Raw genomic sequence first — 24139 nt, forward strand, 5'->3', positions numbered from 1 at the left:
TCTTTCCTACATGGGCTCTGAGCCCCGCTGACAACAACCGTGCAGAGAATTAGCGTTCTGTATATCTGTCATAGTTCCCTACAGTGTCGGTAACAAGTTACCCAAACCTCATGGTTAAAAGCCACACAAATTTATTCTTTTATAGTTCTGAAGGTTAGAAGAGTCTGCAATGGGTCCTCAGGGATGAGTCCTTCTGGACGCTCCAGGGGAAAATCCACTTCCTTGTCTTTTCCAGCTTCTAGAGGCCACCTACATTCCTTGGCTTGTGGCCTCTTCCCCCATCATCACCGCCAGCAGCGTAGCACCTTCTCCCTGACCTCTGCTTCTGTCTTTATATCTTCTCACTGCCTCCCTGTGGTAAGGACCCTTGTGATAGCATTCAGGACCCACTTGGGTAATCCAGGATGCTCTCCCCATCCATTTAATTTAATCACATCTGCAAAGTGCATTTTACTACATCAAGTAGCATATTCACAGGTTTGGGGATATGGATGTGGACATCTTTAGGGGCCACTGTTTGGCTTACTACACTCTTACACACAGAGAGAGAGATTCAGTGTGATGGTTAATTTTAGGTGTCAACTTGATGGGATTGAGGGGTTCCTAGACGGCTGGTGGAGCACTGTTTCTGAGTGTGTCTGTGAGACTGTTTCCAGAGGGGGCTGACATGTGAGCCAGTGGACCGAGAGAGGAAGACTCGCTCTCAGTGTAGGTGGGCACCATCCAATCGGTCGGGGGCCTAGCAGGAACAAACAGGCAGAGGAAGGGGAATGTCCTCTCTACTTCCTTTCCTCCTTCCAGAGTGAGACACTTTTTCTTATTCTGCCTTTAGACATCACACTGCAGGTTCTTCAGCTTTTGAACTTTGGAACTTACACCAGCGGCCCCCTGGGGGCCTCTCAGGACTAACTGGGGGCTGCACTGTCAGCTTCCCTTGTTCTGAGGTTTCAGACTTGGACTGTGCCACGCTGCCTGCTTGAGCCAGCTACTGGCTTCTCCAGCTCTGCAGCTCGCAGTCAACCTATCGTGGGACTTCTCCACCTCTGTGATCATATCAGCCAACCTCCCCTCACAAATCCCCTTCCAGGGCTGGGTGCAGTGGCTCATGCCTATAATCCCAGCACTTTGGGAGGCTGAGGTGGGCGGATCACCTGAGGTTAGGAATTTGAGACCAGCCTGGCCAACATGGTGAAATCCTGTCTCTACTAAAAAATACAAAAATTAGCAGTATGTGGTAGCGGGCACCTGTAATCTCAGCTTCTCAGGAGGCTGAGGCAGGAAAATCGCTTGAACCCAGGAGGCAGAGGTTGCAGCGAGCCAAGATCGTGCCATTGCACTCCAGCCTGGGCAACAAGAGTGAAACTCCGCCTCAAAAGAAAAAAAAAATCTCCTTCCATATATCCTACTTGTTCTATCTCTCTGGAGAACTCTGACTAATAACTCTCAGGAAGTAAGCATCTTGTCCAAAGTCACAATGACAGGTGGGCATTGAACCCACCAGAGTCACATGCCAACACCACGCCCCTCTGCACTGCCTCCCAGGTGTAGATGGCCTGTTAAAAGCGGGCCCAGACCAGAAAGCAGGGCATTTGGGAAATTGACCAAAAGACTGGTGACCATTGTCACATTCCTCATGTTTGATTCTCTCAGTTCCTGCTCTTTGAGGCTGCCTTGTTTTTTATTTTGCCTCCCACTCTGAACTGAGTCCACGTGCTGATTTCTGAAACTGACCGTGTCTTATTTTCCTCCTCCTCATCTTAACCACTGCCACCAACGTGAGGTCCCAGGCTGCATCTCATTGGTTTCTGGCCCTTCCCTGCACAACTCGCTCCTACAGTTTCCAGGTGTGGCCTTTGCTCTCACCCACACCTTTGTGCTTCAGATCCAAGGCTGAAGCCTGAGTCCACATGCTGATTTCTGAAACTGACCCTGCCTCATTCTCCTCCTCCTCATCGTAACCACTGCCACCGATGTGAGGTCTCAGGTGGCATCTCATTCACCTTCATCCCTCCAGCCCCTTGCACAGTGCCTTGTACAGAGTAGGTGGCCTGTGGGCATTCAAAGAAGTACACCCAACATCAAGTGTCTCCTCCGACCACCTGCCTCATCGCCTGTGGCATTTGTTAAAAATGCGGGGTCTCACCTGAGATCTACGGAATTTCTAAAGGGTGACCCGGCATCTGCGTTTCTCAACAAGCTTCCCCCCTGCTCTCCAAGGAATAGGAATGATAAGGCTCACCAAAGTGTGAAAACCACGGATTCAAGATCAGGCAACTCGCTAACTACCCCCACTGTGTTCGTGGCACAGAGCCCCAGAGGCCCTGGGGGAGATCCAGAGAGGCAAAGCTGTTCTACTCTCACCGGATGGACAGCCAGCTAGGGGCACAGAGGGTTGGCTGGAGCCTCCTTTCTGGGGGATGAGGTTGGGGTGCAACTCTGGAGTCTCTGTAGAGACTCATTCAGGAACCTAACTGGACCCCTGCCCTCAAGAACTCACAGTGTACTGGGCAAACTCATCACCCCACCTGACAGAGGAGAAGGAGGCTGAGGGCTCCTGTAAGGGTAAAAGTGATGGAGCTGGGACTTCAGCTCTAGCCTCTTCCTGCTGGGAGGAGAAGGGTGAGGATGGTGCAGAGGGCAGGGTGGTGACAAGGGGAAGGTGATGGGGATGAAGAGGGAGGACTGACTCCGGCCATTTTTGGAAGGCTTTGAAAGCATGGGTAAGAGTTTGCCCCCAACCTGCAGGAAATGGAGCTCTCACAGAGAGTTTTGAGCAGGAGAGCAATGCAATGGAAGCAGGGATTTAAGAAAATTAATTTGGCGGGGCGCAGTGGCTCACGCCTGTAATCCCAGCACTTTGGGAGGCCGAGGCGGGCGGATCACGAGGTCAGGAGATAGAGACCATCCTGGCTAACACGATGAAACCCCGCCTCTACTAAAAATATAAAAAATTAGCCGGGCAAGGTGGCAGGCGCCTGTAGTCCCAGCTACGTGGGAGGCTGAGGCAGGAGAATGGCGTGAACCCCGGGGGGCGGAGCCTGCAGTGAGCCGAGATTGCGCCACTGCATTCCAGCCTGGGTGAAAGAGGGAGACTCCGTCTCAAAAAAAAAAAAAAAGAAAGAAAATTAATTTGTCGGCAGGGTGGATTTTTTTTTTTGTTTTTTGAGACGGAGTCTCACTCTGTCCACCAGGCTGGGGTGCAGTGGCTGGATGTCAGCTCACCGCAACCTCCACCTCCCAGGTTCAAGTGATTCTCCTGCTTCAGCCTCCCAAGTAGCTGGGATTACAGGCATGCACCACCATGCCTGGCTAATTTTTGTATTTTTAGTCGAGACGGGGTTTCCCCATGTTGGCCAGGCTGGTCTTAAACTTCTAACCTCAAGTGATCCGCTCATCTTGGCCTCCCAAAGTGCTGGGATTACAGGCGTGAGCCACCGCACGCGGGTGGCACGGTGGATTTAAAGTGTCTGAGATGGGAAAGATGAACTGGGATGAGAAGGCTACAGCTGAGGAATGGAGGAGATGTGGGCTCAGGGCTTGGTGGTGGACATAGGAAGATGCAGGGGACTTAGGGACTATTAGGAAGTGTGTGCCACCATCCTTTGCTTCTGCCAGTACATCATGCGTGGGAGACAGGAGATGCACACAAGTGGACACTATTACAAAAGAGAACGCTGCAGAAGGGGAAAGATGGTTGAAGATGAATAAGAATATGTGTAGAAAATGTGAAGTGAAAATAACATAGGTGCCATTTACTGCAAACCTATAGCATGCTAAGCACTGTGCAACCCTCTCTCTACCTACATTACCTCTTATTCTTAAAACCACTGGAGGTAGTTATTATTATCCTCGTTTTACAGATACAGAAACTGAGGCTCAGATAGGCTAAACAACCTGCCCTCACAGCAGAACCCAGACTTAAAGTCAGTCTGTCTAGTTTAGAAGGCTGAGTTCTTTTCAGTCTAAGGTGTGGCATCCTTACATTAAAAAATAAGGAAAAAGGCCGGGCGTGGTGGCTTAAGCCTGTAATTCCAGCACCCTTGGGAGGCCAAGGCAGGCGGATCACCTGAGGTCAGGAGTTCAAGACCAGCCTGGCCAGCATGATGAAACCCTGTCTCTACCAAAAATACAAAAATTAGCTGGGTGTGGTGGTGCACGCCTGTAGTCCCAGCTACTCAGGAGGCTGAGGCAGAAGAATTGCTTGAAGCCGGGAGGCGGAGGTTGCAGTAAGCCAAGAATGCTCCTCTACACTCCAGCCTGGGTGACAGAGTGACACTCCATCTCAAAACAAACAAAAAATTAATAATAATAGGGAAAGAACCTTCACGCTTAATGGTTTTCAAATATCCTTGAACCCACTCCTTCCCGTCCCTGTGTCCTTTATGGAAGGCCTGAATTGGATGGTGTTGTGATCTCTGGGCTGCAGTGTCCTGACTTGGTGGGAGCTGAGACCCAGTGACCCTCTTTGTGGCTGTGGCCTAACCTCACTCTTTCAGCCTAGGAAATGGGAACAGAGCTCCGTGTTCTTTCATCTTTTTATTAGGCTGAACCATATGAAATTGGCACTTCTGCAGGTCAAGAACAGCTGAATAATAAAAGCCTAATGTGTATATGAAAGTTTTGAGCATAAGGAAATTTTGTCCTTGAACTCAGAGATTCTTAGAGTCAGAAGGTCGTCAAGCCCATCTCTTGCCAAAAGATGAAATCTCAGTGGAATTGCCAAAGTGATTAGAGGCCAGTGGGCTGAGTACCTGCCTGTTCTCAGTGGAGCGGGGAAAGCCTGGTGAGCCCAGTGCTCTGCAGATGAGCAGGGCTGTGCACACTGAATGATCCATAGCAAAGGCTTTGGCTTATATGTTAGGAAAAGCTGGGTTGGCCCACACTTTATTTAAAGGAGGAGACAACCTTAGCATGTGTGTGGTGTCGGAGGGATTTTTGGTCTCTGCTCCTTCTTTTACTCATGTTGACACACTCATGATAACTCTAAGTCATGTAAAACTATAACCTTATACACATACTGACTTCTACCGTGTGCACACGTATTGTCCAGTTGTGTGAACTCAGATATCACTAATAAGGAAACTGTGACAACAGGTCCCTTTTGCCGTATAAGGTACCACACACCATAAAAGGTGGCGATTAAGTGAATGGATTTATAATATAAAAACTGTTTTAATCTCTTCAGCAGTAAATTTAAAAAATGGTTTTAGCACATTTTCCTATGAAGAGGTGTTAATTGTTTTAAATGAGTCTTACCAGTTAAATAAAACGCTCTACCCAACAGCAATGTGTTGGTTCTAATTTATTCTATTGAGCGCCAGCCATATGCCAATGCTGAGTCCTGGGAATGGGAGCCCAGACAGGTGATGGGAACTTGCCACCCCCGCCCGGGAGCTCCCACTCTGGCAAGGACACTGGGTCACACCAGGAACAGTGACGAATTCTGTTTGGCCATAGCAGGAAAGACTTCACAGGAGAGCAGGCGATGGAGCAGGGAGCTGGGAAGCTGATGGGGACTCATGGAGGGAAGGAGGAGGGGAAGAGCATCTGCAGACAGGCCGTCCTGGCCGTCCAGAGCTAAGCGATGCACAGTCCGGAGCTCAGTGGTACATAGACTGGACTCAGAGGAGGGAAGAGCATCTGGAGACAGGCTGGCCTGGCCGTTCACACGGAGATTAAAATGCCCACCGATTGAAGAGAGCTGAGTCAGAGACAAGGACTCTAGAGGTGTCAATTTCAAGTAGTGGTTGGAAGTGAATGAGGTCACCCCAGGAGGGCATGGAATTCAAGGAAAGACCCTGGGGGACACCAAGATTTTAGTGGTGAGCAAAAAGGGAAAAGAAGACCACAAAGGGGACAGGGGAGGTCCAATCAGAGTGACTAGGAAAGGGCATCCCAGAAACGGGAGAGAACTGCCTGGAGGAAGAGGTGCTGGGGCAGGTCACTTGCTTCAGCAAGGTTCAGTGAGAGGGGCCACGTGCAATCACAGACTCGCTTAGGCCAAGAGTGGCTCCACAGGGAGTCGGGAGAATGGCAGGGCTCAGAGCAGGAGGTCAGGGGGCCTGGAGAGAACGGTGGTGTGGATTACAGGGCGCGGGTGAGGACCACTTTTCCTTAAGTGGGAGAAATTTAAGCTTGTTTATCTGCTGAGGAGAAGCTGCCGGGAGGGGGCGGGGGACAGTGTGAAGACATAACCAGGTAGGGGATAAGTGGACATCAAGGTTCTCCGTAAAATGAGAAGGGAATGATCAGGGGAGGGGATCCAAAGCAAAGTTTTCCGAAGCAGTGTGTGCGTCAAACGTCTCAAACTGAGGTTCATATGCAGATTCTAAGGCCCCACCTCTAGACTACCACAGGCACAGGGATGGATCTAGGAACTGCTTGTTTAAGAAAAAAATATACATTCCTCCAGCTGATACCAGTCCTCGCTCTGATGGGTGGAGGAATTAGCCTGGCAGATACAGAACGAGAAAATCACACAACCTCATCAGAAATGAGTCCACGATTCTGGCCTTTCACTCTGTCCAGCGGCTTCCCCCACATGACTCAGGGCTGGAGTGGGGAGACAGTCCTCTGCCGCAGGGACAGGGAGGCTGAGGCTGGCCCTGGGCATGCTGTCCCTGGAGGTCCCAGCTAACACTAACTGGCACCAGGGAAAATGATGGTAATGGACTGTATTGTCAACCACCAAAATCAATGTGTTGTAACATACCTGGGACTTAGGCAGAGACATGTGATTTGCATGTCCTACCATGATCCCGGGAAGAAAGGCAGGCAGCAGAGGCCTGGGGAAGTCCTCCCACGGAGAGTTGCAGCAAAAACACAAGCAGAGCCGAGCTTTGCAAGCACAGACCCCCTGGCTGCCATCACTGTGGTCTCTGTACTTGCTGCTTCCCCAGGGAGCTCCAGGCTCAGGCTCCGAGACAAGGCAGTGGGGAGGGAAAAGGGCCCCTCCACTTCCGTCCTGGAAGCCCCAAAGAGATTCTCTGGGCTTGTCCTCAGGGGAGAGTTCCTGGAGCTTGATTGTCAGGAGAAGCAGCCAGGAGTGGGCTGGTACAGCCTCCCATCAAGAGGGGGGTGGTTCTGCTCCCACGAGATAGAGCCTGGGAGCTGGAAGTGTCCTTTGAGTTCTCACCCAGTTCAGCTTTTTGCATGACTCACGTGGGAGCTTTGGGATGTGCTGGGTTTGGAGAGGGGATCTTAAAGCCTCTGGGAACTCGGTGGGAGAAGGGCAGAGCTGTCTTCCGAAGCAGCTTCTTCAGAGTAAAAACTGCCCCCAGGACCTAGGCCAGCAAGTTGTTTGATCCCAGATGTCACCTCCGGCTGGCTCTGCAGTCATTATGATGTGCTGCTCCTCAGTGGCTGTGATTTACACCTGGACACTCTCCCTCACTCCTCCGGAGGAGTTGGTTGAGCAAGGCCTTTTTTCAAGGCCTTACCCTGAATGTGAGCTTTGGGGGTCAGGAAGGAAATGTACAGCTGATTTTGAAAGCCACAGACACAGGTTCTTCACACCCTAAGAAACAGGACCCATTGCCAAAGGCTGCCTAGTTCAAGGCCAGAATAAGCGAAATGGGAGATTATGTTCGGGGTCAAAATCAGAGATTGCTAAAAATACGCCTTCCTGGGCCCCACCACCCTAAGATTCTGATTCAGGAGGTCTAGTCATCATCTTTGCCTCGTTGTGCAATTATTTCAACCAGAAAGAAAAGGAAAGGAAAGAGAACTGACTGCAAGTTCACAAATACTTCTGGACAAGTCCCAGGGACACAGAATCAGTGTAGCCTTGAATGTGAACGGGGCCTATATGGCTGTGGCCTGAGTAAACCAGAGGAGGCTGCAGAAAGCAAGGCCAGGGTCCTGGGCCACTCAGATGCTCTTCATGGCAACTCTTTTGGGTTCTGTTTTCTCAAGAAATGGAGCAGAAGATTTGGGATATCATGTGCTCATATGTGCTGAGGGAAGGCAGTGGCATCCTTTCAGCTCGGCCACTCCAGAACAGAGCACAAGAAGGCCACACTAGGTGGAAGAGGAAGGTGTCAACCAAAGGGCATATCAGCGCAGGGCTTGAGGCTGAGCAGGTCTGCGGAGCGGCTGTGTCTTCCCCTGGAACTGCACTGAGTCATTCCCCCAGAAAGTGTTTTGTAGACCCAGCACTGTGTGCAGCCTCATGTCCTGGCCAGCAAAGAATTTGCAAGGAGGACTCAGAACATAAAACCGATCTAGAATAGTGCAGAGTAAAACATGAATAGTTCTAGCATCCTCGTCATCCTGAACATCCACACACTTTTGCAGAACGAATCTGCCAGTACCCTTGATGCCTCTATCCTGGAGCAGCAAAGGGTCTGTGAGTGGCTTGCAACATTAGAGAAAGCACAGATACCCTAGTGAGGTCATACTGCCCATTGGAAAGCTGAACTTGCCAGCATTTCACTGTGATCCCATCATTTCAGTGCAGTAACTACAGGGTCTTTCCTGCTATCGGCAGTTCCCAGTGGCCAATAACCCACCTTTGATCAACTAGAGATGGGAGAGTTAATTTATTATGGCTTAAATCTTTCCATGCATGGGGTTTCATGGAAGAGAATGAGGAAGAGTGGACAGGTGGCCTTCTGTCTCCCAGCAGAGAGAGAAGGTGTATGGCATCTTGAACCACTTCCCCCTTAGCCTCAGCTGCTCCCCCACATCCAGAGGCCCTCTGTTCTCTCCCCAGTCAGAAAGTGCCAGCTTGGGACAAACCCTCTTCATTCCTCCCAGGGTCTCCGGTAAATGCTCAGGGGTCTTGGGCAAATGTGTTGGGATTGTGAGGATTGAGGTGGTCAGGGGAACACAGTGGGGTGCGAGTCTTCAGGCAGACAAGGGGTGTGCAGGTGAGACCCTGGTAAGTCACCGTCTTCAGGTGTATTGCAGCATCAGGTGGGCTGCAGCTGTTAGTGTGTGCCTTTGATTTTCCAACTGGCATAAAGGAAAGAAGACAGGAGCCTTCTTGGACGCCACACATCCATCTGGTGTCCCTCCTTCCGAGGACAGAAGGAAAATGAGACCAGCTCCCTCCTCCATCCCCCTCAGTCTCCTGAGCGTGACGTGAGTTTTCATCCTGCTGGGGGTGAGGGCGACTGGAGCTAATAATTAATTTTAGTGGCGCCGGGCGTGCATCAGCTTCCCTGTGCTTATTAGCAAACCTCCTCTGCCCTCTGCCTGCCCCCTCCTAGACCTCTGATGTGCTCCCAGCCTGGGCACTCTGTGGCAGGGCTGGGGAACTGTGCTACAGAACTGGACACCATAGGTCTCTTCAGGGGTCTTCCCAGGATGTTAAGCTGGAGCAGAAATTTAACCACATGGAATTTCTCAGTTCCCTAACTGCAAGCCTGCCATGACAGAGTCTAGGCTTCAGTGCTAGAGGGTGAACTGAGGAGATGGGGATGGGACGGAGAAGGGTGGTTGTGTAATGGCCAGGGCAGGGGAGCCCAGGACAATGCAGTGGCCCTTGAGGGCTTAGCCTCGCCCTTCCTACCTTCCAGCAGGTCGGTGTTAAGGGTGGCCAGTCTGGTGGAAAGATGGGTGAGGGCAGCGGTGGCGACATTTGTTATAGGAGACAACACGGCTACCATCTCCTTGGAATTTGCAACAAGATGACATTTCCATGGATGGGTAGACACGGAGATTAAAAACAGAGAGGGGTTCTGCCCAAGGCTGCAGCAGCCAGAGAGCCTGTCTGAGATCAAAGGCGGTGAGAGCCTACAACAGGATGAGACCCAAAAGGAGCTCTTGTGGGGATGCTGCAGCAACTGAGAACAGGGATCCCTGAGCTGACCCCTTGCCATAATGGTGCCACTAATCCACAGGCCCTAGGCTAAGACATGAGACATGCAGGCTAACGCCCGGACCTCATCTGATTGCCCAAATAACAAATAACATGGATGTTGTGCCCACCATGTGCTCAGCATGGAGCTTGTTAAAGCTGAGGCACTCTCTCCTTACCAAACGCAAGCCTGGGAACAAGACTGCCCCGGGCGTTCGGCAGCCCAGCGTGCATGAGCTCACATGTGCCAGGCACCAGTGGGAGCTCATAGCCAGGCGTGGGTGACCCCTGGGAGTGCTGGGAAGAGCTGTCCCCAGGTCCCCTGAGCTGTGGCTACACACACTGGGCATATGGGAGAACAGTGCACTCTGAACCCTTAAGTCCTTGAGCTTTCAGAAGCAAAAGCCTCAGTGGGCCTCTGACATAGCAGGTAATAGCAGAACATCTCTACTCACTAGGCCTGAAGACTGCATTCCATTGAGCAAAGGTTTGATGAGGTCATGGAGTTGGAGTCTCCATGATGGAATTGATGCCCTTATGGAGGGATAAAGAAATCCAAGCTCTTTCTCTCTCTCCCTCCCCACCATGTGAGAAAATCAGGAAGAGGTCCCTTCCCAGAACCCAACCACACTGGTGTACTGGTCCCAGATTTCCCAGCTTCCAAAACTGTAAGAAATAAATGTCTGGTATTTAAGCTACTCTGTCTATGGTATTCTTGTTATAGCAGCCTGAACTAAGTCATGTCCCCTCCTTAAAATCATACCCAATTCATTTCATTCATTCATTTTTCCATGTATTCGGCTGGCACTTATGAAGTACCTGCTGAGTGCTTCAGTGTCCTGGACCTCAAGAATCCCACGGGGCAGTGAGAGAGGCAAATAACCCACAGAATGCAATGCTGTGTGGTCAGTCCTCTGAGTGGGGACTGAGGCGGGGCAGGCAGGATAACACTGTGAATACAAAGGCGGGCTCTGGCGTCAGAATGCCAGGGTCCAAACCCCAACTGCAACACAGATAAGCTGTGCAACCTTGACAAATTAGGGCACTTCTCTAGACCTCATCCCCAGATAACAGCACTTCTTGTTTCCCCATCTATGAAACGCACAATGATAGTAGACAAGGGTAAACGTGAAGATTAAATTAATGCATGTAAAGTACTTAGAACACAGCACGAAACCAATAAGGCCTAGCTGGGGCATGAGGAGGGCCCCACATCGAGTAGGAAGGAGGATGACGGGGACTGTCCTCTGAAGAGGCAGTGCTGGAGCAGAATCTTGGCAGATAGGAATTATTAATTATGACTAGGAAAACAAAATTGAAGATCTCAGTGAATCCTGCTCTCGCATTGACTTGTGGCCAATGGCACTATTCTTCACTCCACCTTTTAAAAAAATTATTATCATTGTTAAGTTCACCATGTCAGCCTCATGAAGCCTGAGGCTAGGCACTCATCCCTATGCTGCAGTGTGATGCAGCCAGTGAAAATTATAATTGCGATGACTACACAGCAAGATGGGCAAGTGCTTCGAGTGAGGTTACATAAATAGAAAGTATATTGTGTGGGGGACTATTTTAAAATATTTATTTATGTGGACAAAGACTGGAGTGTATTAAGCAAAATATTGTAAAAATGGTTTTGCCATGGCTTTTCTCTTTTTTCAAAAACAAATTCTCATTTTGGTTAAAACAAAGTTTTAGGCAACTTGTTGAGATCTAACTCTTCAAGGATGACTATCAGTTAGCTCCTCACTAGCTGCAGAGAAGGCAATGGAGTGGTTGAGTAAACTAGGGGACAGATGCACGCAGACATCTAACACAAAAAATTAAATGATGCCATGGGACTCTGCAAGGCTGTGACAGAAGCCCCTGAACTTCCAGGAACACCCCTGGAATGCAGCTCCCAATCTTATGTTGTTGTTCCCAGTTAACCAGGCAGAGTGGGGCTCTCAGCCAGATGGCAGGCTTGGGCTCACCTGCTGGAGATGAGATGAGAGGCCAGACTCTGAGGCTTATGGGTTGGAAGCCAGGAAAGGACTCCAGTCCCAAGAGACCTTCAGGAGCCACTGTAGACTCAGGCAGTCACAACACAACAACAGTGGAAAAGGAGGTGGTTTGACTGAGCTGGCGCCCAGCCTCTCGGAGGACCAGGAAGGGAGGAGAGGAGGTTGAAGGAGCCCTGTGTGGGGCTTGTGCTCAGGTGCACCCTGTCAGCTGGTGATTCCCCACAGGCCTGGCAGACACACTTGCTCCTTCCTGGAACTGTGCCCTGCTGGGTGGCCCATGTATGTGCCCTAGTGCTAGGGACAACTTCCTACCTGGGGCACATGGAATCAGTTCAAGATGGCTTTCTCCATGGGGAGGTGATGTTGCTGCTCATGCCATGGGGACGTACCACACTTGCAGGAAGGAGTTGTCCCTTGTGGTCTTTAATTTGGAAGTAACCAACTCAAACGGGCCTAAATCACAAAGGGATCTATTGACACCTATAATCCTAGCACTTTGGGAGGCTGAGGCAGGCGGATCATCTGAAGTCAGGAGTTCAAGACCAGCCTGGCCAACATGGTAAAACCCCATCTCTACTAAAAATACAAAAATTAGCCGGGCATGGTGGTGCATGCCTGTAATCCCAGCTACTTGGGAGGCTGAGGCAGGAGAATTGCTTGAACATGGGAGGTGGAGGTTGCAGTGAGCTAAGATTGTGCCACTGCACACAGGCCTAGATGACAGCAAGACTCTGTCTCAAAAAAACAAAAACAAAGGGAAATTGGTTCACAAACTGGAAAACAAAACAAAACTAGAAGGGCACTGTGGGGTCATGTTAGGAAGATGGGATCTAGGGCCAGACTGCTGAGTGTTATTCATGACTTTACCATTTACTGGTTGAGTGAAATTGGGCAAGTTATTCTACCTCTGGAGGTCTATCTCCTTATCAAACCTTTTCAGCCCAATTTCCTCATCTGTAAGTTGTGGGTTATACTAGTATCCATATCCAGGGTTTCGTATGAGGCTTCATAGAGATTATGCATTTAAAATGCCTAGAACATATTAAGTGCCTAATATCTGTTTGCTATTTTTATTGTTAACAGGAATTCAGGGTTGGTTTGATTCCTTGGCTCAATGATTCATCAGGAACCCAATGTCTTCCATCTCTCTGCTCTGTCTTCCATGGTGTGAGTTTCATCACAAGGCCAACTTCTTTCATGGTGACAAAATTATTGCAGCAGTTCCAGGTTCACATCCATATACCACATCTCCAGAGGAGACAGAACATTTCTGTCTCAGCATTCCAAGTAGGAGTCCTGAGATTTACTGAGATAAGACTGGTTAGTTCACTTGTCCACCCTTGAATCAATGATTTGGCAGAAGAAATACAGTCAGCTTCCCCTACAAAGCCCAGGTAGCATAAAGGAGACATGAACACCTGAGTGAAAATCTGGATTTTATTGGGAAGTAGGAAGAGGGTAAAATGATGCTGGGTAAGTGATCAGTAATATTCACTAATGGGATAACTGCATTATTAAATCAAGCATAGAAATGATCAATTGAACCATCTTTTTCCAAATGGGGGCGTGGTGGCTTTAAAACAAGTCACCCAGGCTGGGCGTGGTGGCTCACGCCTGTAATCTCAGCACTTTGGGAGGCTGAGGTGGGTGGATCATGAGGTCAGGAGTTCCAGACCAGCCTGGCCAACATGGTGAAACCCTGTCTCTACTAAAAATATAAAAATTAGCCTGGTGTGATGGCAGGTGCCTGTAATTCCAGCTACTTGGGAGGCTGAGGCAGGAGAATTGCTTGAACCTGGGAGGCGGAGGTTGCAGTGAGCTGAGACTGCACCATTGCACTCCAGCCTGGGTGACAGAGCAAGACTACATCTCAAAAAACAAAAACAAAAACAAAAAAACATGGCACCCAATTCTTTGACACTCTTTCATCAAGAGATGGGCCCATATACTTTTCTCTTAAAACTGAACTCTCTAAGAACCAGCTGCATATAACAGAAGTGGCACTGTGCCAGTTTCCTGGCTCAAGCCTTAACAAACTGCTGGATTTCACTTCCTGCATCTTCAGCTGCATACTCTTGAACCTAGCCACCATGCTGTAAAAAAGTCCACACTAGCTCATGTGAGAAACTCCAGGGAGAAACCTCGTGTAGATGGGCCATTCAACAGCTCAGGTGAGGTTCAGCTGATGGCCAGTTTCAGCTACCAGACATGTGAGTAAAGATGCCTCCAGATTATTCCAGTCCCCAACCATCAAGTCACCCTGGTTTTGAGTCTTGCTAGCTCAGGCCCCACACAACATGGAGCACAGACAAGATATCCCAAATGTGTCCTGTCTAAATTCCTATGAAGTGATGAGCATAATACTATGGTTTTTTTTTTCACACCATTAAATTTTGAGACTGTTTTCTATACAACGATAGATAGTTAGAACAAGAGTGTCACTGGGCAACATGTCAATGGAGGGGGAAGAAGAGTAGAAGAAGTGGGCGAAGATGTTTGGTTTTTACAGCAATCATTTAGCATCTAGAATCCTAAAGGCATGTACTGTTTGGCTCTTGGGCAGAGGGGCAATTACTCCCATCCCCGCTCCCAGAGCCCTGCCCCACCAAGGCAGGACAACTGACAAGAGTCAGAGAGTCTGTTAGGATAACACTGCACTGCAGCCTTGCTATAGGAAGTATGTAAGATTATCAAAAGATAGCCAGTGACAGAGAGGAGGACTCTAGTGGACACAGAGCTGTGAGGAAAGAGAAAAAGGAAGAGGCCAGTGAGGAGGAGCTCCCTGAGGACCTTTCTAGGTGGACAGGAATGGACTAATAAGGCACTGAGGAGGAAAAACAGAATTGCTTTATGCTGTCCTGTAGGATAGACATGTGTGCTTGCTTGTCTAGCAAAAAGTACCTTCCCAGCCTTTCAACTGGCAAAGGTAAAACCATTATCATTATAATCAATCTGTAATGCACTGAGCACTCATTAGAAGCTAGCATTTTACCATATTTCCTCACTTGATTTCTACAACAATCCCAAGTCTTTATTCTCTTTTAACAGACAAGAACAGGCCTAGAATGAATGGTACATTAACCAACAGCAGCAGATTTCAGAAATGGCCCCAGTTCTCCACTTCCTGTATCCATAGCCTTTGCAATGTGACTTTGCTGCTCCTCCCATTAAGAAGCAGAATCTGTTTCCCCATCCTTTGAATCCAGGCTGGTGCTGGGACTTTCCTTGGCCAATATAATGCAGGGGAAGTGGCACTGTGCCACTCCTGAGCTGAGGCCACACTCATAGAGCTCTGCACTGTCACCACATGGACAAGCCCTAGCTAGCCTGTTGGAGGATGAGACACCACATGCAGATGGCCGCAGCCATCTAGCCATCCCAGCTAAGAATAACCAAGCCCAGCTTGACCAAAGAAATGCCCTCCTGAACCCAGCCCACAGAATTGTGAACTCCATAAACACTATTGTTTTAAGCCACTAAGTTTCAGGGAGGTTTGTCATGCAGCAAAAGCTAACTGAGACAGCCAGTGCCTGTTTTCACAAACTTGTTGGTTACCAGGAAAGGAGAGGGAGAGGCCTGAGGTCTGTGGCCCCTCAGCTCCATCAGAGAACAAGAGGGAAAGCGGGTACTGGGGCTTCAGGAGACAGCCTACCCTGAGACTGTGGAAAACCTTTTCAGGACTTTGAGAGCCAAACAAAAGTGGCCTGGCTTCCTGTGCACTGGCCTTCAGATGAGACTGACTTTAGGGTGACCCTTCAGGATCCACATACTGATGTCTTTTTTTTCTTTCTTTTTTTTTTTTTTTTTGAGATGGCATGTTGCTCTTGTTGCTCAGGCTGGAGTGTAATGGTGTGACCTCGGCTCACTGCAACCTCCACCTCCCAGGTTCAAGTGATTCTCCTGCTTCAGCCTCCCCAGTAGCTGGGATTGCAGGCACCTGCCACCACGCCCAGCTAATTTTTTGTACTTTTTAGTAGAGATGGGGTCTTACCATGTTGGCCAGGCTGGTCTTGAACTCCTGACCTCAGGTGATCCACCTGCCTCAGCCTCCCAAAGTGCTGGGAATACAGGCATGAGCCACTGCGCCCAGCCCATACTAGTGTCTTAAAAGAGCAAAGAGCCAAATGGATTTGAGAAACGTACTTTTAAAAAGAAAACTGATTTCAGGAAAGAACCAAGGATTAAAACCAGTCATCCCAATGGTGAAGGATGACATTGACCTTTCCCGGGGCAGGGACTGGCATAGCAGCAGCAGCGTCTGCCTCCGTATCAGTGGAGCTGTGGTCAGGATCCCTGGGACCAGGGCTTCCAGGAGGAGGCTGCGGACAGCTCTGGTAGCAGCATGGCTGCAGGGTGACTAAGTGAGGGAGAGCTGGAAGGGGAGGGCCAGATGTGTGAATGAGGGGCAGGGCAGAAGGCTGCAGTTAGAAATGGAAGAAAGGAAGATTTTAGTCAAATCTCAGATAAACTGCAGCAGCTGCAGAGAGGACTTATCTTACAACACTCCACAGTGGATGGGTGCAGGAAGTCCCTGGAATGGGTCCCCCTGAAGGATGAGAGCATCTCAGTGACACAAGCCGGCTAGGCCAGGCCTGGCTCAGGATGAAATCCACTAAGAGGATGGCAGTCCTTCACCACTGGCTCCTCCCTGACATGCCCATCTTCCCATCCACTGACTCTTCTCAGCTCATTTTGCTGGTTTCCAGTTCTTCTCCCCACCCACTACCTGGCTGTCCATCCTCCCCTACCATCATCTCTGTGTGTACTCCTGCCCACTGCACTGCAGCCTGGGCAACAGAGTGAGACTCCCTCTCAAAAAAAATTAATAAATAAGAGGAAGAGAGAGCTAAGCTCATACACTCTTGCCCTCTCACCATGTGATGCTCTCTGCCATGTAATGATGCAGCAAGAAGGCCCTCGCCAGATGCTGGCACTATACTCTTGGACTTTTCAGCCTCCAGAACTGTGAGCTAAATAAACTTCGTTCTGTTATAAATTACCGAGTCTGTGGTATTCTGTTATAGCAACAGAAAATGGACTAAGACACCAACAAACCAACTGTCTGTCCATCCATTCAATATTCATTGCCCAGTGAGTAGGAAGACTGCTAGCTGTCCCCCAAATCCCTTCCCTTTGACTCCTGGGCATTTAGCCACTCATCTAGAGTCTACATGTCCCAGCCTCCTCTGCAACCAAGAGAGGCCATGAGACTAAGTTTGGGACAATGAGCTATGAGCAAAAGTGATACATGTGTGAAACTTCTGGGTCATCTCCAAACTAAATCCAGCTGCTTTCCCCAGACTTTGCTCTTTTCCTTTCCTATGGGCTGGAAAGAAGACATGGCGGTAACCCAACTTCAACCATGGGAACTAGGGCCACACCCTGGACCTTGGCAGAAGACTATTCACTAAGATGATTCCAATGAATGGCCTCGTAGAAGAGAGCTGCCCTGCTAGCCTGGCACAGCCTGATAGCTTGACGTGAGAGAAAGGGCTTCTAATGCATTTAAGCCACTGTGTTTCTGGTCTCTTTGTTATAGCAGCTGAGCCTCTACTCTAACTACAGATCCACCAGACACTGTCCTTGGTGCTGGGGGTACAATGGTGACCCAGACATAGAACCCTTCGATTAGTGTTGGATCCAGACACACAGCTGGGTATTTGCTGGTCAATGTGATAAAGGCTGTGAGGGGGCAGCATGGGGAGCAGTGGGGCAAGAGCAGCACTTGACCCAGGCATAAGAGCACAGGAGGGCTTCTGAGAGGAAGGAGAGGCCTCAGGGTGAGTGGGGAGTCTAGGAAGGGGGAAGAATGTTCCAAGTAGAAAAGATGGGATATATGCCACGGAGAGTGGGGCACGCTTAAGGTATGACTTGTCCCCCTCTGCCCTCCCCCTCATCAACCATGAAATGTTGAAGCCCTCAGGCTCAGCCTTAGACCTCTCCTCTCCCCAGCACACAGCCTCTCCTAAGATCCTCTCCCCTCCACCCAGGGCACCTGATTGAAGACTTCATTCTCCAGCACAGACCTCGCCTCCGAGCTCCAGACCACTGACAATGGCTTACTTGACACCTCTTCTGCGATATTTCAAAACCCTCTCGAAAACAAGTACAAGAACAAATTCCTGACCTGTCCCTGCACTAAGCCTGGCTCTTTCTCATCTCAGAGATCCACACCCACTCCCATCATCTGCACCAGCCAGAACCCAGGATTCCCCATGGCTCCTCCTCCCCCACAGCCCATCTGAGACCAAATCTGCCATTTTTTTACTTCTAAATGTCTCTTACCTCCACCCACTTTGTCTCTGCTAACGCCGCCTCCTAGTTCAAGTTCCCATCAACTCTTGCCTGGACTGCCGCCTCCTAACAGGTCTCCCACAGCTGTGCTGCCTACAACAGCTACAGGGATGTTTTCAAGATGCAGATATGATTATCCTTCGGCTGCTCCCATTGCTCATAGAATAAAAACAAAGGGGCAGGGCAGGGTGGCTCATGCCTGTAATCCCAAATCCCAACACGTTGGGAGGCCGAGGCTGGAGGCTTGCTTGAGGCACAAGCAACACAGGGAGGCTCCATCACTACAAAAAAAAAATTTTTTTTAAATTAGCTGCGGGCAGTGGCATGTGCCTGTAGTTCCAGTTACTAGAAAGGATGGGTGGGAGGATGGCTTGAACCCAGGAGTTCAAGGCTGCAGTGAACTATGATTGCACCACTGCACACCAGCCTGGGCGAAAAAGGCCCTGTCTCAAAAAAAAAAAAAAAAAAAAAAGATATAAGGCCTTCCCAAGTTGGTCTCCCTGATCTGTCCCACCCCAGCCTTGCCTTTCACTGCACTCTTTCTTGGCCAGTGAGTCTTCCTTGGGAGGCCCCCATGGCCCCTCACTCTCCTAGCTCTGAATGCCTCTCCTTCACAGACCTCCTCATCTCACACTTGTGGGTGGGATTATCTGATGTAATGTCTATCTCCTCTAAGAGACAGGAAGCACCACATGGACAGGGACCAAGTAAATTTTGCTGATACCACTGTATTCCCAGCACGCAGCCCAGCACCTGGCACAGAACTGAATGAAGGCTGCACTCATGTGTTGGGAGTTGGTATCCCTTATCGTGATGGCCTGGCATCCCCATACCCCATCCTTCCCCCATCACTCAGCTAATGCCTCACAGTGGATTCTCTCCACTATGCTGCCAAGATAAGATAGTTTCCTTCTATCATTTGCCAAAGGGACAGTGTGAGATTAGGACACCACGCTTCTCTCAAAGAATTAGTGCACATAGCCGGCTTCACAGTTGCAGACCCTAAGAAATTGCATTGGGATGGGCCAGGCGAGAACCCACCATCCATACAGGTCAAGTGCATCATGAACCTGATCAAATTTAGGGATGCACAGAAGATTCCTCATGCGGAGGTATGGGCCCCACTGGAATAGGAAATTCCAGCCGCAGCACTCACGTCTTGCCATTAAGAAATTTTAGCTCCCCAAGATTCTCCTTCAAAATGCAAATTTATCTTCGATTAAGTCCCTAATACTTCAGTGTGACTTTTTTTATTTCATTGCTTGAGAGAGAAATCAGCAAGAGAAAACCCTGGGGTATGAGGGGCAGCTGATCAAGACTCAGGGATGGGAGGGGAGAGGCCTTCCAAGGCCCAGCTGCACTCATTGTCTCTGCCCAGGGAAGCAGCCGCTGCAGGGGTGGCTGTGGGCTTTAAACTTGGCCTTCACCGAGTCAGACTCAGACCAGTTATGGCTGCCTTTTTAAAAAGGGATTGGGGCTGGGTGCAGTGGCTCATGCCTGTAATCCCAGCAATTTGGGAGGCCAAGGTGGGAGGAGTGCTTGAGCCCAGGAGTTCAGGACCAGCCTGGGCAACATGAGACCTTGTCTCTACAAGTAATTTAAAAATTAGCCAGGCATGGTGGTGCATGCCTGTGGTCCCAGTTACTCTGGAGGCTGAGGTGGGAGGATCACTTGAGCTCAGACAGTCGAGGCTGCAAGTGACCTGTGATTGCGTCACTGCACTCCAGCCTGGGTGACAAAGCAAGACATTTTCTCAAAAAATAAGCTGGGGGTCGGGGGGGTGGTGTGGGGGACTAAATGCAGGATGATCACTTGAGGGCCAGAGTTTGAGACCATCCTGGGCAACATAGTGAGACCTTTTCACAGTTTTTAAAAAACATTTTTAAAATTAAAAATAAAGAAAAAATTGAAAAGAGACTACATGACCATGATGATGCGTAAAGACATTTTGAGAAAGCACATAGAAGCAAGATGGTGAGATGTTGAGAAGGTGGCAAACAGCAATGTCTTTTTGACGGCATCATCCTCCCCCGAGGTCCAACAAGGTCCAGTGTCCTGGGCCCACGGGGAGGGCAGTCGGGGGCCGCCTCTCATGATACTATCTCATTACAATGAAAAAGTAAGGCTGCATGTCAGGGAAGAGGCTGAGGGGGCAGACCTCCCCCAAAGAAAAGGGTAGGCCAGGCCCTCCCACCTGCCTGGGCTAGTGGTGGAAGCAAGGGTTTTTGCACTCACTCTCCCCCGCCCTACTGTCTCCTCTGTGCAGCCTCTGTCTCCTTCACCCCACAGAACAACCCATCTCTCTAGGGATAAGACTGCAGGGTGGCCCCTGAATTGGAATCTGACTAAAGCCTCCGAAAGCAGTGCACGCTGTCACAGTAAGAGCGGCTGCTGCCGGCCCCCACTCCCTTTCAGTTGCCCGTACTCCCATGAAGACGATGGTCCTGGGGCCCGAGGGGCTGTCAGCTTTCCCTCTGGCAGCGAAGTGCACCATGGATAAAGGACTTTCAACCATCATCATCAGTCCCCGGCGTGTGTGCGTGCATGAGTCTGTGTGTGCCTGAGTGTGTGAGTATGAGTGTGTGTGTGTGAGAGATACTGTTTCGTGTGAAGAGCTGGCAGGGTGAGTGAGACAGCAGATAGCCTCCCACAGCCCTGGAGACTTCCTGAGGCTTCATTCCTGGTCTTCTCCATGGTCTCGAGCTGTACTAGATTTCTGGGTACAACTTCACTTTTTTTTTAACCGGGTTTGCTTTGCTTTTTGCTTTCCTATTTACTAGAATCACGTCACCCAGACACAATGAGGACAATTCCTGAAGGGAGAGCAGCCCCAAGAAGGGACACTCTCTCCCTTGCACTGGCTGTGAGCCCTTCAAGGCAGCACTACCAAGAGGTCAAGAAGACCAACACCAATGCTGAAGCCAGCCTGCTTGGGTTTGAGCCTCAGCTCTGCCACTTCCTACCTGTGTGACGTTGGACAAGTCGCCTAACCTTTCTGTGCCTTGGTTTCCTCATCTGAAAATGAGAGCAGTAATGCCTATCTCTGTGTGTGGCTGTGAGCAGTAGAGGGGGTAACAGGTGCTTAGAACAGGAGGGAGCAGCGGTGGTCACTAAGAAAGTGTGTGTGTAGCTATTTTTGCTGTAGAAAGTAGGGTTGCATTTACTCCCCTTTATATTCTAGGCGCCAGTGCAATGCCTGGCACATGGCAAGCCTTTCATAAGGGTTTATTAAACGAATAGATCTCCAGAGAGGCATCAGCCAAGGCCCAAAGAGCTGTGTGTCCACAGAACTAGACAAGCTGTGTTTGTGGGTTTCTGCTGCCCTGTACTCTGGTGGTTGCCAGGGCCTGGGAGGGGGGAGTGGGCAGCTCATGTTAATGGGCACAGAGTTTCCGTTTGGGAAGATGAAAATGTCCTGCAGATGGATGGTGGTGATGGTTGCAAAACATTGTGAATGTACTTACTGCCACAGGACTCTACACTTAAAAATTGCTGAAATGGTAAATATTATGTTATGCACATTTTACCACAATAAAAAAAAATGCCTTTTGGACGTCCACTAACTCACTAGTCATTGGCAACCTTGGCAAGAGGTGGGTCTTTACCTGGGACACATACACTCCACACAGCAGCCACTTGGGAGCCTCGATCATGTAATCTCTCCACGAATGAATTTCATTTCATCATGGCTTTTGGAGAATAGGGAGAATTTCTTTTTCTTTTCTGCTGTGAATCAGGGCTACTGGCTTTGCCAGAGACTTTTGGCTGGGAACCCCAGAATACCTGGCCATCCCAGGCCCATAATACCAGCTCTGTCCCCCTAGCCCCTTGCCCAGCAGCAGCCCCAGCCAGCAGCTCCGGGAGACTGTGTGTCACTCCCTCTAATGAGCCACTCCTGCAACCTGGAGTAAGGACAGACCATCACTCCACCTGCCAGGGAGCGGCCGGAAGAGGAGTCGTGCTCCATTCTGGTGGTCCCCGCCTGATTACTGAGCCAAGGAAAGAATCACAGGGTCAGACAGAGCCGCGTCTGAGGCTGATGGATTTTCAAAGCAGAACTCATTAGGTGCAGGGAGACTTAACTGAGGCTTTGCAACCTGGGGCAGTGCGTCTCTTTCTAGCAGTCTAAACAAACAGGAAAATGACAGGGGTGGCAGCCCCTGAGATGGGGAGGGCAGGACTCAGCGCTTGGCCTGATGCCAACGCAGTCTCTGGGGAGAAAGTCGCCAGCAGACATTTCCTATTAGGGAAAGAAGGCTCTGCGGATGTGAAAGCCTGAATATCTATTGGAGTGCAGTTGCCTTTGACATTTTGGTGGTTCAGACTATCCACCGCAGGCTTCCACATGCCTAAAAGGAGGTGAAAAATGGGTGACCAGATATGACATGGTGTTGGTTATTTTTGTCCTCCCAGAAACAGCACTTTAGGAAATCTTGTCCTGTTCAACACCAAGAAACACCCTCATGTTTGCCCTGGCCTGGGCCTTTGCCCTGTCTTCTCCCCAACCCTGTTCAGAAAGTCCCTGTTGCCACTTAGCCACCCCCTACTCCGTTCCCCACAACCCAGAGCCCAGACAGGCCTTGCGGCCCAGTCCATGGACCTGGCCAGCCACCATCACTGGCCTCCTGCCTCACCCACCCTGGTTGCCTGCTGGCAGGGATTGGAGGGCAGCCTGCTGGAGCGTCAGACCAGGCCAATCTGCCTTTCTGGGAACCTTCAGCCTCCAGCTGGAGCTGATTGTCAACTTTTGGTTGCGAAGTCACTTCTCTGCATTCCCACCACACTATCTATCTGTGCAATAGGGCAGCGTGACAGCATTCACCTTATTGAGGGCTTCTGCTGTCCTGGCCCATTCTGTATAGGCCTGATCTAGTCCTCACAAATCCCTGAGGTGCAGGGCAGTGGTCAGGCAATGGCTCCTGGTGCCCGACTACCTGAGCCCACCAGCTCTGCCCCTTCCTAACTTGGGCAGGTCCATCAGGCTCTCTGTGCCCAAGGCTCTCCTCCCGCTAGCACCTACTTCACAGGCCTGCTGTGAGCAGCCAGTGAGTCCACATATGTAGAGTTCTGGGATGGAGCCAGCAGCCTGGACAGCAGGGAGCCCAGGCACGTGACCCTGGCCCTGCTCGGAACTGACCGCGGTCCACACCTGCGGTTTGCTTGTTCCCCATGAGTTGGGGTGGGCCTTTCCCTGAGGGGTTGTGAGACCCAAAGCCCTGGGGCCCTGCTGATCTCAAGACACGCCCTCTGGGCTTCAGGAGTCCTGTCACTTCTCTTGCAAAACTGACTCCACTCTGAGAGTTGGCAACGGTAACGTCCCCACCTCGGGCTCCCTGAAGTGCACTTTTTAATGTGAGGTCACCACATCTCTCACAGGCCCGCTCACCCGTCACTTTGGCCTGCGTCACATCAGTTCCTCTTCTGGAAACAGTGCGCATAGCTTCCTTTGGGGTCCTCCTCTCCCCCATGCTCAGGCCATGAAGTTTGGGTGGGACTGACCTTGGCCCCCAATTCCCAAGGTGGGCACATGATACAGGTCTGGTCGATCCAAGCGTCTCATTGCCCTGTCACAGTGATTACACAGGGAAGGGCACATAACTCAAGCTGGGCCAACGACATTCAACTCCAGGACTTTTACAGGACAGTTAGGGAAACCAGCCCTCTTTTTGAAGGAAATGCTATCATTTGCAACAGCGTGGGTGAACCTGGAAAACATTATGCTAAGAGAAATAAGCCAGATACAGAATAAAAACTGCACTTTCCCTGGGGCAGAGCAGCCAGAGTACCTGAGTCCCAGGAATGCTGCCCAAAGGCCGACTCAGGGACTTGGGGAACTCAGGAGGCTTCCCTGGCCTGCTTAATCCAACGGGAGGCCCTGCCCTCTGGGAGTTCTTAGACAAAGCGTGCTCCCCTCTGCTTCCGTCTGCTCATCGTAAAACTGTGACCAGCTCCACTTTCCCCTTTGCATCTCCCCGAGGCATCTAGCCGCACAGGACTCTAACCTCCCCCATCTTGGGTTTCCTGGTTTCCACTGAAGCCC

General features: G+C 50.3%; 1 protein-coding gene and 1 long non-coding RNA gene across 3 annotated transcripts in view; one reads left to right on the top strand and one right to left on the bottom strand.

The window, feature by feature from the left end:
- STUM (stum, mechanosensory transduction mediator homolog) overlaps window positions 1–24139 on the bottom strand; it is a 61454-nt gene that overhangs the window by 13249 nt on the left and 24066 nt on the right. The gene's annotated exons all lie outside the window — the stretch shown is intronic.
- LOC115835134 lies at window positions 3408–21983 on the top strand. The gene is made up of 3 exons (XR_004030080.1): window positions 3408–3444; window positions 13195–13199; window positions 21798–21983. It is a non-coding gene; the product is annotated as an uncharacterized LOC115835134 (long non-coding RNA).

This window comes from Nomascus leucogenys, chromosome 5 (assembly GCF_006542625.1).
Source record: "Nomascus leucogenys isolate Asia chromosome 5, Asia_NLE_v1, whole genome shotgun sequence".
NCBI classification, from domain to species: domain Eukaryota; kingdom Metazoa; phylum Chordata; class Mammalia; order Primates; family Hylobatidae; genus Nomascus; species Nomascus leucogenys.